This window comes from Scardinius erythrophthalmus (genome assembly GCF_964197995.2).
Source record: "Scardinius erythrophthalmus genome assembly, chromosome: 4".
Lineage (NCBI taxonomy): Eukaryota > Metazoa > Chordata > Actinopteri > Cypriniformes > Leuciscidae > Scardinius > Scardinius erythrophthalmus.
Genome location: NC_138224.1, coordinates 4,291,616 through 4,303,404, shown reverse-complemented (window position 1 = coordinate 4,303,404; position 11,789 = coordinate 4,291,616).

Sequence of the window (11,789 nt, the reverse complement as noted above, 5' to 3'; positions counted from 1 at the left end):
AGAAATGATAAGCAATGAAAACCAACCGCAAAGTGTCTAGTAACTGTCTCTTTACTTAATTGTTTCATATTTGTAGTAATATTATGACATTTTCAATTAAAATACCATTTTAAAGGATGTTTTACTCTCATATCCCAGTCATAACAGGAAGTAGAAAAGCATGAAGCAACAGGAGAACATCAGAGCTTCACACAACTCCTGCTGACTCTCACATTAATCCAGAAAACACTGCAATAGTCAGTGGCGGACCCAGGATTTTTTCATAGGGGTGGCCAGGCAAGGGCCAGCAACCAGTCCGGGGTGGCACAGAAATCTTTATTATTTTATCATAAAAAATAATTTGACTATAATGTATTGGACTGTTTTAGTGCCTACACAACTGAATAAAGTTAATTAGTACTTAATTGTAATTGAGATAGTAGTGAATTAGGAATCATGGAATACTGAGTGAATTTTATATATTTTTTTATTATTACCCCCATATTAATTAAATACATAATTAAAATTAATTAAATAGTAATAAAAGGGTACAGACTATAGCTAAAGTTCAACTTGCTCAGTTAGCTTGGTTCTGGTTCTCAAAATCTCTAATAGCTTGTTCTACATTGTTGCATCTTCATGGATGAGATAACATGCAGATAACTACTGTAATCCAAATATTATTCAACCTTCAATACGTTTTATATAATCAATGAACTCTTCAACCAATTCTGAGTTTGTCAAAAAATGTTTAACTTTCTATATTAGTTGTCAAATTAAATAATTGCAACAGTTCTATCATTAAAAAGGAAAAGAAAAGTTCTCTTTTGAATCCCCATGTGTAAGAATGTGAACAAGGCGGAAGTCAACAGCACATAATGTAAAATGTTTTTCATAATGTAATGTTGCCAGAATTTAAAATTAAGTTATTTTATGGATTTAAAAATGATCCATTTTTGTTTGTCCTTTACAAATTAACGCAAAATGAATGCCTATCTTCTAGTACAAATGCACAGTGCTCAAATTTATTTGGACATTAAAACATTACATATCAGTTTGTGCCTTATATTGTGATCTCACATAGCAGAATATTTTAATCCAGACACATGTGACAGGAAGATTTCTAGTAAACCTAAAGATCTTGATCAGCCTCTTCAGCTGTTTCTGGTCCTGTTGTTTCCCTATAATAATGCAGATACACTTATTGTCCTCAAGAAGCACATTAACACACTCATCTGGTCTCATGCATGTGCCAGTCATCCATCCATCCCTTCTCCAAAGCGCTTGTCCTGTGTGTGTAGGGTCCTATGCGGGGATGTTGGAGCCTGTCCCAGCGTCTCGGGCCGAAAGCAGAGAAACGCCCTGGACAAATGGCCTGTCCATTACAGGGCAGTTGTTGAATCAATAACAGTTTATTGAAACCTACAGACTGACAGTCATACATACTTGTAACATATAATAGGCTAAGGGTAATTCACAGGTTCTCTACTGGACCAAAGATTTTATGTGGGCTCAATAACCAAGAAAATAACCAAAAGTAGTTAAAAAAAAAAAAAAAAAAAAAAAAAGATTATACAATCATAGTATTAAAACCCAATTCAACTGACTGTGTATTTGAAATGAATGATAATCAGCAATAAGTTAGCTTAGAAAAGAACAAGACATCAACGAACAGGGTAACATATTCAGCATGGGGTTTCAAAGGTTGTTGTGAAATACATAGTTAATACGATCATCTAACATGTATAATTTCATTATACAGCAAACCTCAAAGCCATATTGATTAATCAGAAAACGGGAAAAATTTATTTCTTGCTTATGTTTTATCATTTAATCAAATGTCATCTGTTTAAATGATTTTCTTTTATTAATCTTTATGCCTCAAATATACAGTGAGGAAAATAAGTATTTGAACACCCTGCTATTTTGCAAGTTCTCCCACTTCTTCTACTGTTCTGGCGTGGCCTAGCCAGTCTCCAGACCTAAACCCAATAGAGAATCTTTGGAGGGAGCTCAAACTCCGTGTTTCTCAGCGACAGCCCAGAAACCTGACTGATCTAGAGAAGATCTGTGTGGAGGAGTGGGCCAAAACCCCTCCTGCAGTGTGTGCAAACCTGGTGAAAAACTACAGGAAACGTTTGACCTCTGTAATTGCAAACAAAGGCTACTGTACCAAATATTAACATTTATTTTCTCAGGTGTTCAAATACTTATTTACAGCTGTATCATACAAATAAATAGTTAAAAAATCATACATTGTTATTTCTGGATTTTTTTTTTAAGATTATGTCTCTCACAGTGGACATGCACCTATGATGACAATTTCAGACCCCTCCATGATTTCTAAGTGGAAGAACTTGCAAAATAGCAGGGTGTTCAAATACTTATTTTCCTCACTGTAGCTGATTGACCTAGGGTGAACTTTTGTGCTTGCTGTTTAGATGAGGGCAAAAGTCTGCAAGTTTCCAATAGAGAGCGCACAACTGCTCGAATGTCTTAGAATAACGTGATAAACGGATGTTATCTTAGCTGAACATCTTGCAGAAGGGTCATGTCGTGTGGTTGCTCTGTATTGTACATTACATTAAGATTAACAACTTTCTGACACATTTGGGGTACGAGACAATTTGTGGCCCCGCCTCCACGTTGTGAAACCATAAAAGAAAGATATGTCTTTTTCAAGTGTGTTCGAATGTTAAAGGAAAGAGGAACTTGAGACCTTGCTCTTTTAAAACATGTCTTTTCAAAGAGAGATCTCTCAACAAACTTTAATTGTCTTTAGGCAAGAATATTATACTCAGAGGGCCCTATCTTGCACCCAGTGCAATTGACTTTGTACACTGACACATGTATCATTCCTATTTTGCACCGGCGCACAGAGGACTTTCCCCTCCACAGACGCACGTTGGTAAATCCCGGGGGCGGTTCAGCGCAAAGAGGAGTTGTGTTCCGGCGCAAACGTTCCCTGATGCTATTTTGCAGGTTTAGAAAACAATTCCACCACAGACCAGTAAAAACCTAGTCTAAAGTCAGTGGCAAGTTGCTTATGTTCTTCATGCTATTTTAAGGGCGCATGCTTGCAGGCTTGGGAGGGTTACTTTAAAAATGTATTCCGTTACAGTTACAAATTACTTCCTAAAAAAAGTATTCAGTAACGTAATCCAAATACTATAATACGAAAGTAATGTAACTGATTACTTTTGGATTACTTCAAGGTCACGTATATAAATAAAGTCAAGCAAGAAGAAATATTATATATAAAAAATTTTTTTATTTATTAAGAATTTGGTCCAATGTACAATATTTGCAAAATATACACACAGGCCTGAATATATATATTTATGTAAAGGGCTATACAGACATCTAGTGGCTAATGTATGGTATTACAGATTATTTAGTTTTATTTTTAACAAATTTTTTACTAAAAAATAAAAACACAACATTTAGTTGTGTAAAATAGTTTATTTTAAAATAGGCTTACATGTTGACTAAAGCCGTGATCTTTCTTAATTTGCCTGACTGAATGAATCATTGTTGTGTCCACGAAGATGTGAAAAATAGGAATAATTCTAGCTTACACATTTACCCAAATTTTTATACGCCTGTTTAACCGAAGCTAATTTGGGTGTGTTTCTCCATCCCCATACAATGTCACTTCTCTGTGTTTTATGGCCCTGACGAGAACGTCGGTCTCCTCGGCTGTGAACCGCTCCTGGCGTGCGCCTGGCGAATCTGCCGTTATAATATCAATCCGCCATGGAACAAGCGCGCCTGCTCTTAAAGGGAATGTGAGATGATGCTCTGATTGGTTTATTTCATTGGTTTCATTGGTTACACCCAAACCACACCTACTTCAGACCAACCCATTTTAGATTTGCGTCGGGGAGATCCGCCCACAAAGTTACCAGCGTTTCGCATTTGATACTTGCGTTTCAGATCGTTAAAATAGGGCCCAGAGTGAGTTAATCATATATTACTTAGAAATATTAGAAGCGATTTTAACTGTTCATTTTACGTTTCTATTTTAAACTTTTATTATGGATGAATGAATTTTACTCTTCATTTATTATTTGATTGTCTGCTGTTAAGAAATAAAATTTGACTTAATCATCTGACTGGATTTCCTCCCTGCATCACATATAAATATCGATTAAGTAATCACTTAAATACCACACATAAATAAATGCACACCAAATATCAATCAGTGCCACTGATACCACTCAAGCTAAATACAAAGCCATCATCAATATACAGTACAGGAGACATATGGGAGATACAGTAACAATTAAATATTATATATATATATAATATAAACAACCCATGCGATGGAAATAAAAGTGTAGGCTACTGCTGGCTTCATTACCCGCTACAAGACATGGGATACAGCGCTCTGGGAAATCAACGTGGCCAAAGGTACATTTTGAAAGGTAAACCAAAATCACAACACTACAAAATATACCTCCCAATCTATTTGCACACATCGTATAACAATATCCAGCCCACGTCCCGGCACGGCAGCTTCTGCAAGGAACTCAGCAGCACCAACAAAAAACCCAAACAACAAAAAACATCACACCTTTATAGCTTTAATCCAACACAGGTGTTTATCTGTTCCCCGGCACAACATGAGAAAAACACTGTGGACACCACTGACGTCGCCAGTCCCCTTATTTGGAGTCTCTGCGGAACAAAAGTGGGCGTTTCTAAATTTCTGGGTGTTTTCAAACTGGTGGGTTTATAAATCATGCAAAGAAAATGATGCTTTTCACCCGACCCCACCCCTAAACCATACCCTCACCTCACTGTGATGTGGGCAAATGAGTGAACATGTTTGTGCTTTTAAAAAACGCAAACAAACTGGCTGTAAAAAAACTGCATCACAATAACTGTATTGTGATTGTCATAACATTCGGTAACTAAACAGAATTTCATTAAGTTTAGGGACAACATGTTATAATGTTTACATGGTACAATGACCGGTAGCCTACTTTTTTTTTTGTGCCCACCACAAAATTCAGGGTTTCAATTCATAAACTTGCAATTTGATTCCGATCTTGATTCCATATAGATTAAGTTGGATAAATATCAGGTACAGTAGTTACATGTGAATTTTTCTCAAGAAAATAAATCTCTCATCTAATGCTGTAAACATACAGGGAGTCTGTCAGCTAGTATTATTATTAAAGGTTCAAATTAATAATAACTTTTTAATATTTTTTAATGACAGGAGTAAAAATATAATATGTAATATTGTGCATATATTTAGCAAAATACTCCTCTCTATGGTTCATTTTTCTAGCTAAATAACATGCTGTGGTAATTAAATGGCTTTCCTGGGGTAAATGTCGTTACTCCAGCTGTTTTATTGATGTGTTTCCACGGTTGAAACACTGATTGAGTGATTACATGAGACATATGTCTCATATGATTCATTTCAGTAAGTTCTACTGTATCTTTTAACATACCTTAAGTTCTAATGTTCATTCGTGTTTATTTACTAAAGAGGAAGAGATGATCAGTTCACGTGCTGCGATCAGTCACATCACATTTAAGAGCGCTAAAACAATATTTATTGTTTGAATTTCATAATAAAATTGACAGAATTTGAAAGCTGAGACTGTTTCATATCATATTAACGTGCTGTCTTGTCTGTTGTCTAGAATTAGTGCTGTAAATCATAATGTAATTGCTTGATTGATTTTCTCTTCCTTTAGATGAACATGTACATCTGTGTCTGTAAACGCAGCTGGTTTTGTAGGAGGGCCGTTCAGTGACTCTGAGCTGCAGCAGTGACTACGCTTACATGTGCACCAATAATGCGATTATTTCTAATAATCAGACTAGGTCTTAAACGCAGTAAGATGTTTACATGACACGAGCAGAACTCTTCACTTACAGTTTACATGCAATTTTTTATTATTCCGATTATTCACTAATGAGTATGGTTATAACACACTCAGATAGGCATACAGTATGAATGTTTTAATCTACTCATATCAAATTCATAATACATTTTTAAGGAGGCACTAGATATTATTCAGTGCCATGATGTATATTGCATTGCCGGTGTAGTGCCGAATTCTGTGACCCACCAAATTCTGTGACCCTAGTAGGCACTGTATTGTGCTAATCCAACCTACTCCTAATCCCAATCCTAATCTTAACCCTACCATCACTAAGGCGCCTACTAGAGTCACAGAATTCGGCACTACACCGGGTTTGCCTACACTGCCGTCGCGTTCGTCTGGATGAAGATACGGAGCAGAGACTGCGCAGCGAGTTGTGTTGACAGTTTAGTGATTTGGAGAAGAGAAAACTTCAGAAAAATATCACAGAGTTTATTCATGAAGTTGTGTGAACCAGAGGTGGAAAGTAACGAATTACATTTACTCGCGTTACTGTAATTGAGTAGTTTTTTTGTGTATTTCTACTTTTTTAAGTAGTTTTTAAAATCTGTAATTTTACTTTTACTTAAGTATGTTTTGTTTAAAGTATTGTAATTCGCTACATTTAAAAACATATCCGTTACTGAGTAAAAAAAAAAAAAAAAACATTAAAAAAATGAACTAGCCTACTATGGGTAAAACAGCGCGCGCGCTCGTGCTCAGCATTGATTGATTGAAGGGCGGGAGAACAGACACGCAAAAAAAAACACAAAAAATATGGAGACGGACAACACAGATTCTTTACACACACACGTGAGGCGAACCCCTGGTAAGTATGGGGATACTTTGGATATAGAAAAACGAACGCGTGGTTGTCCTCGAGGCTCGAGCATAGCCTATTCATTTTGCAAAAATTGTGGACGCAAATTGGCTGCAAAAGAAGGAAACACATAGAACGTGTTCGGGAACACCATCCCTCCGTGCAGATTAAGATATGTCCCGTTTATAATTTAAGGTCGAAGGATTTCTGTGATGCAGAGGGAATCCCGGAGTTTCATTATCATGAAAATGGAATTTAGCCTACAGTAACGCAGATCACGTAAATCACATGAAAGTAAAGCTGTACAATAAATCAAATTGCGACATGGTCTGTAGTCTATATATTAAAGCACAAGAGACTGCTATATAAATGTATAATATGCGTGTCTGTGTGAATCAGTGCGAATGAGACGAACCGTTTCGTCTACTACATACTCAAGTACGCGACGCGCTAATAGTGTTTTCAGCATCTCACAAACAATATGAGAACATGAAAACATGAACATCTCCAGAGCTGCTCTGAGAGAATGACCTTTGAGAAAAACCTTGTCAAATAGCCTACACTCTGAAACAGGACTTCATTACAACCCATCAAAATAAAAGTTTGGTTTAACTACGAAGAAATGATGACATAACTGTTGTGGGCCTACAATAGAATGTACTTCTCATAATAATATTAACAACAACAATAATAATACAGATTATTTAATCATTATTTAAGGATTTTTGTCCATGGTTGAATTGAGTAAATCTGTTTTGCAGCACTTTGCCAAAAAATAAAAGGATAAAAAAATGTGTTAAACTTTGATTTGATTACCACCGTTTTGGATAATATATTTGTTTTAAATCATAAAAACAAAAAGGATTTTTCTGAATTAAATACATTTCATAGAAGTCTATTGTTCTTGAACATTTTAATAAATTATTAATGATAAAAAATAAGTTGTTAAATGAGTAGTTAAAATGAAAATGAAAATTACTCCATGATTTATCAGCCCTGAAACCATCCTAGGTGTAGGCTATATTACTTTCTTCTTTGTTCTTTCAGACGAATACAATCGGAGTTATATTAATAAACACTCTGATGCTTCTGAGCTTTATAATGGCAGTGGATTGCAACCATCAGTTTAAAGCTCAAAAAAGTACACCATACACAGTCTACTTACACCTTAAACGCAACTTATGCAACTCATGACGTCAGAAGTAGTGTCGTGCAAATGAACGGCCAGAACACATTAAAGTTTTCTGTTTTCTGTTAAAGCGGTGTCGTGTTAGCGGCCCCTAAGTTAATAACTAATGTGCTTTTCGCAACGAATGAATCAATCAAAAATGAATGAATCAAAAACTAACTTTAGCTGGACAATAACTTTATTCTAGAGCGGCTGTAAAGCCAAAACACTCTCTGTTACTGTAATCTCCTATTATCTTTGTAAAGCTGCTTTGAAACAATCTATATTGTTAAAGCGCTGTATAAATGAAGGAGACTTGACTTAATATAATTCTGATTGTATTCGTCTGAAAGAAGAATGTCATATACATGGCTTGAGGGTGAGTAAATCATGGGCTGGTTTCATTTTAAAGTGAACTACTCCTTTAATCAAATTCATAATCATTTATTGAAATTAGTTGATTAGACATGTTTTATTGAAATTTTAATAAACAAAACAAATGTTTCCAAAAATACTGTTTTCATCCCATTTACTGTAACTGTCAACCGCCTAGCAACATCATAGCAACCACCCAGAACACCCTAGCAACCGCCTAGCAACACCATAGCAACCACCCAGAACACCCTAGCAACCGCCTAGCAACCACCCAAAACACCCTAGCAACCGCCTAACAACCACCCAGAATACCCTAGCAACCGCCTAGCAACAACATAGAAACCACCCAGAACACCCTAGCAACCGCCTAGCAACACCATAGCAACACCCTAGCAACCGCCCAAAACTCATAAACTCTGAGTGTGTGTGTCTGAGTGAGTGAGTGAGTGAGTGAGTGTGTGAGTGAGTTAGTGTGTGTGTGTGTGTGTGTGTGTGTGTGTGTGTGTGTGTGTGTGTGTTAGTGAGCGTGTCTGCGTGTGTTTGTGTGTGTGTGTGAGAAAGTGTGTGTATGTGTGAGTTAGTGAGCGTGTGTGTTTGTCCGTGTGTGTTAGTGAGCGTGTCTGTGTGCGCGTGTGTGTGTGTGTGTGAGTGTGTGTGCGTGTGTGTGAGACAGAGTTAGTGAGCATGTCTGTGTGTGAAATTTAAACTAACAAACTCATCTATCTATCTATCTACTTCAAACTAATTTAAACTTTAAACTACTTTAAACTTCAAACTACTTTAAACTAATTTAAACTTCAAACTACTTTAAACTTCAAACTACTTCAAACTAATTTAAACTTTAAACTACTTTAAACTTCAAACTTCTTCAAACTTTCTGGTCCGGCTTTCTCAAGCCAACTTAAAGTTTGTCTCGACGAACTTTTTAATCTAGTTGTTTAATACCATTATATTAGTCGGTTATCATACTGTGAAAATCTCATACCTTTACAACCCTACTCGGGGGACTCCCCAACCCACCCCCGCTGTTAAAAAAGTAACTCAGTTACTTTTACTCGGAGTACATTTTAAATGAGCTACTTTTTACTTTTACTTGAGTAGATTTTTCGACCGGTACTTTTACTTGTACTTAAGTAAAAAAAAATTGTAGTAATAGTACTTTTACTTGAGTAGAATATTTTATTACTCTTTCCACCTCTGGTGTGAACAACACGCGGCATCCGTGTAGAATCGAGCACTGAGATTAAGGTGTTTAAATTCATGTTTATTGCGTTTAATGCAAATATGGTTACTTCGATTATAAGCTTAATCACATCAGTTTCATCAAAGTTTTGCATTTACATGAGGTAAAGTTTAATCGCAATATTGCCAAAATCCCATTATAATCGCATTATGAGGGTGCATGTAAACGTACTCAGTGATGCAAACCCACCGGTGCTCAACTACACCTGGTACAGAGACACTGAAGAACCACTGAAACCAGTGCAGAGCGGACAGAACCTGACCATCAGCAACACCGACCCGACACACAGCGGACGATACGTCTGTACAGCTCAGAACCACAATCATTATATATTGGACTCGAGTATTTACACCACAATATAGTGTATTTATATTCTGAAAATGTTTGATGTAGAATATTTTGTAATGAAAGTGTTAGAATAGATTTAGCTGAATTTTTTGCTTAGTTTTGCTTAATTCCTATTTTATGCTCTCAAAATAATTCTTGTCTGACATGCTCACATAAAAATGCTCTTCACATGATTTAACAATAAGTCTAGAATTTAGTGATTAATTTGAGAATACTGTCAGGCAGTTGGGCCAGTTGCTCCTGACACCATCTGTAGCAATTCTAACACGTCTCAGTTTGTAAAAAACGAAGTGAAACGTTTACAGTATTAGAGTTACGATGGAACAGTAGAAGTTAACCAAGTGAGCATCTCGTAATGCTGACTACAGACACAGATGCGTGAGTGTAGATTCAGTTTGAAGAGCCACTGAGGCTGAAGTGTGAAGCGTTTGCATATTCTTTTTATTTTTTATTGTGGTAGCTTACTTACAACTACACATGCAAAGTTATTTACTGCAATTAATCAATAATGAACATAATTCCTTGTTTGCATGTAATTCCTTGTATGAAGTACTTATATTATTTAAGCATGTTTTCAAAGTAGAAGTACTTGTGGCGTTTGTTAAAACTATAATTACAGGTAAGATCGGTGCTTATAGGACAATGTATACTGTATCTCTATTTGTATCTGTATCTCTACTCTGTATTTCTACTTACTTTCTATGAAAAATAGCAGCCTAACTATTGTATAACTACATCTTGTTACTACAATAAAACATGATCAATTCTTGTATGGTTGGTCATGACTGAGTAGTGTAAAAGCTTTCTAATTTATGTTGGTGCATGTCAGCGTTGTCTCTTTTCTAGTGGTGCAACGAATAGCAAAACTCACGGTTTGAATCATATTATGGTTTTTGAGTCACGGATCGGATTCAAATAACCAAAAAAAAAAAATATGCAAATAAACTAATTACAAGATAAATACAATATAACAAAGTTACAAATAAAGTAAGGTCCAACAGTAGTATTCAGGTTGCCTGGTAATACCAAACTCTGCTACTTTGCTTCGTAGACAGAGTCTGGCATGGCATAATTGAAAAGCGTTTTCTTTCTCGCGGGGGGGGCGCTTGTCTGAAGTTTAAAATCATTGGTTACCCGTAAGCGTGTGTTATCCGTTATCCACTGTAAACACATGTATGATGCGAAAACAAAACCATCGAGCGAAATACCGGAGTGAACATGGCTGTGAACGACTTTTGCAGATTATGTGAAGTAAATCTACGCATCCACGGTACAATCAGCGTCTACGTCACGGCTCTCAGCCCGCCCTCTGTTCGTTGATTGGCCGGCTGTTTTCAGACCGGAGGAAAACGGGGAAAACGGTCGCTATCTCGTTTCTACTGACGCTACTGACGTTTCTCAGTGACGTAGTCAGGCTAGTATTTAGGTACAGATATGTAATAATTAAATGTAAAATAACACTGAAGTGTTAACTGTATTAAATACAGATTCATCTTTGTTAAAGTACCCCTATTATGCTATTTTAAAGTTTCCTAATGTTGTTTTGGAGTCTCCTACATGCATCAAAGGTAAAAAAAAACTTTTTAATTTTCTCATAAAATACATTTGCACATCACCACATTTTCAATGATTCTCAAACGGCTCGTCAGATGAATCAATCGTGAGTTACTCTGCTCTGATTGGCCAGAGAGCTCAGTCTGTTGTGATTGGTTTACAGCGTACAGCGTGTGTGTCGAAAACAAAAATGCCCATTGCCATAACAACGTCAGCTCTGCATGTCCTGAGGCTTCCTACACCGTAAACTAAACACAGTAATGAACAATGACGTCGATTTTACCATATCAATCCGAGCGCGAGTGCGATGATGAAACACTGGATAAACTAGTCATTCAACCCGAACCTCCATCGCAAGGACAACTCGAGCAGGACGTTTCTCAGTGATACACACTGAGCGGTCGATATTATTATAAT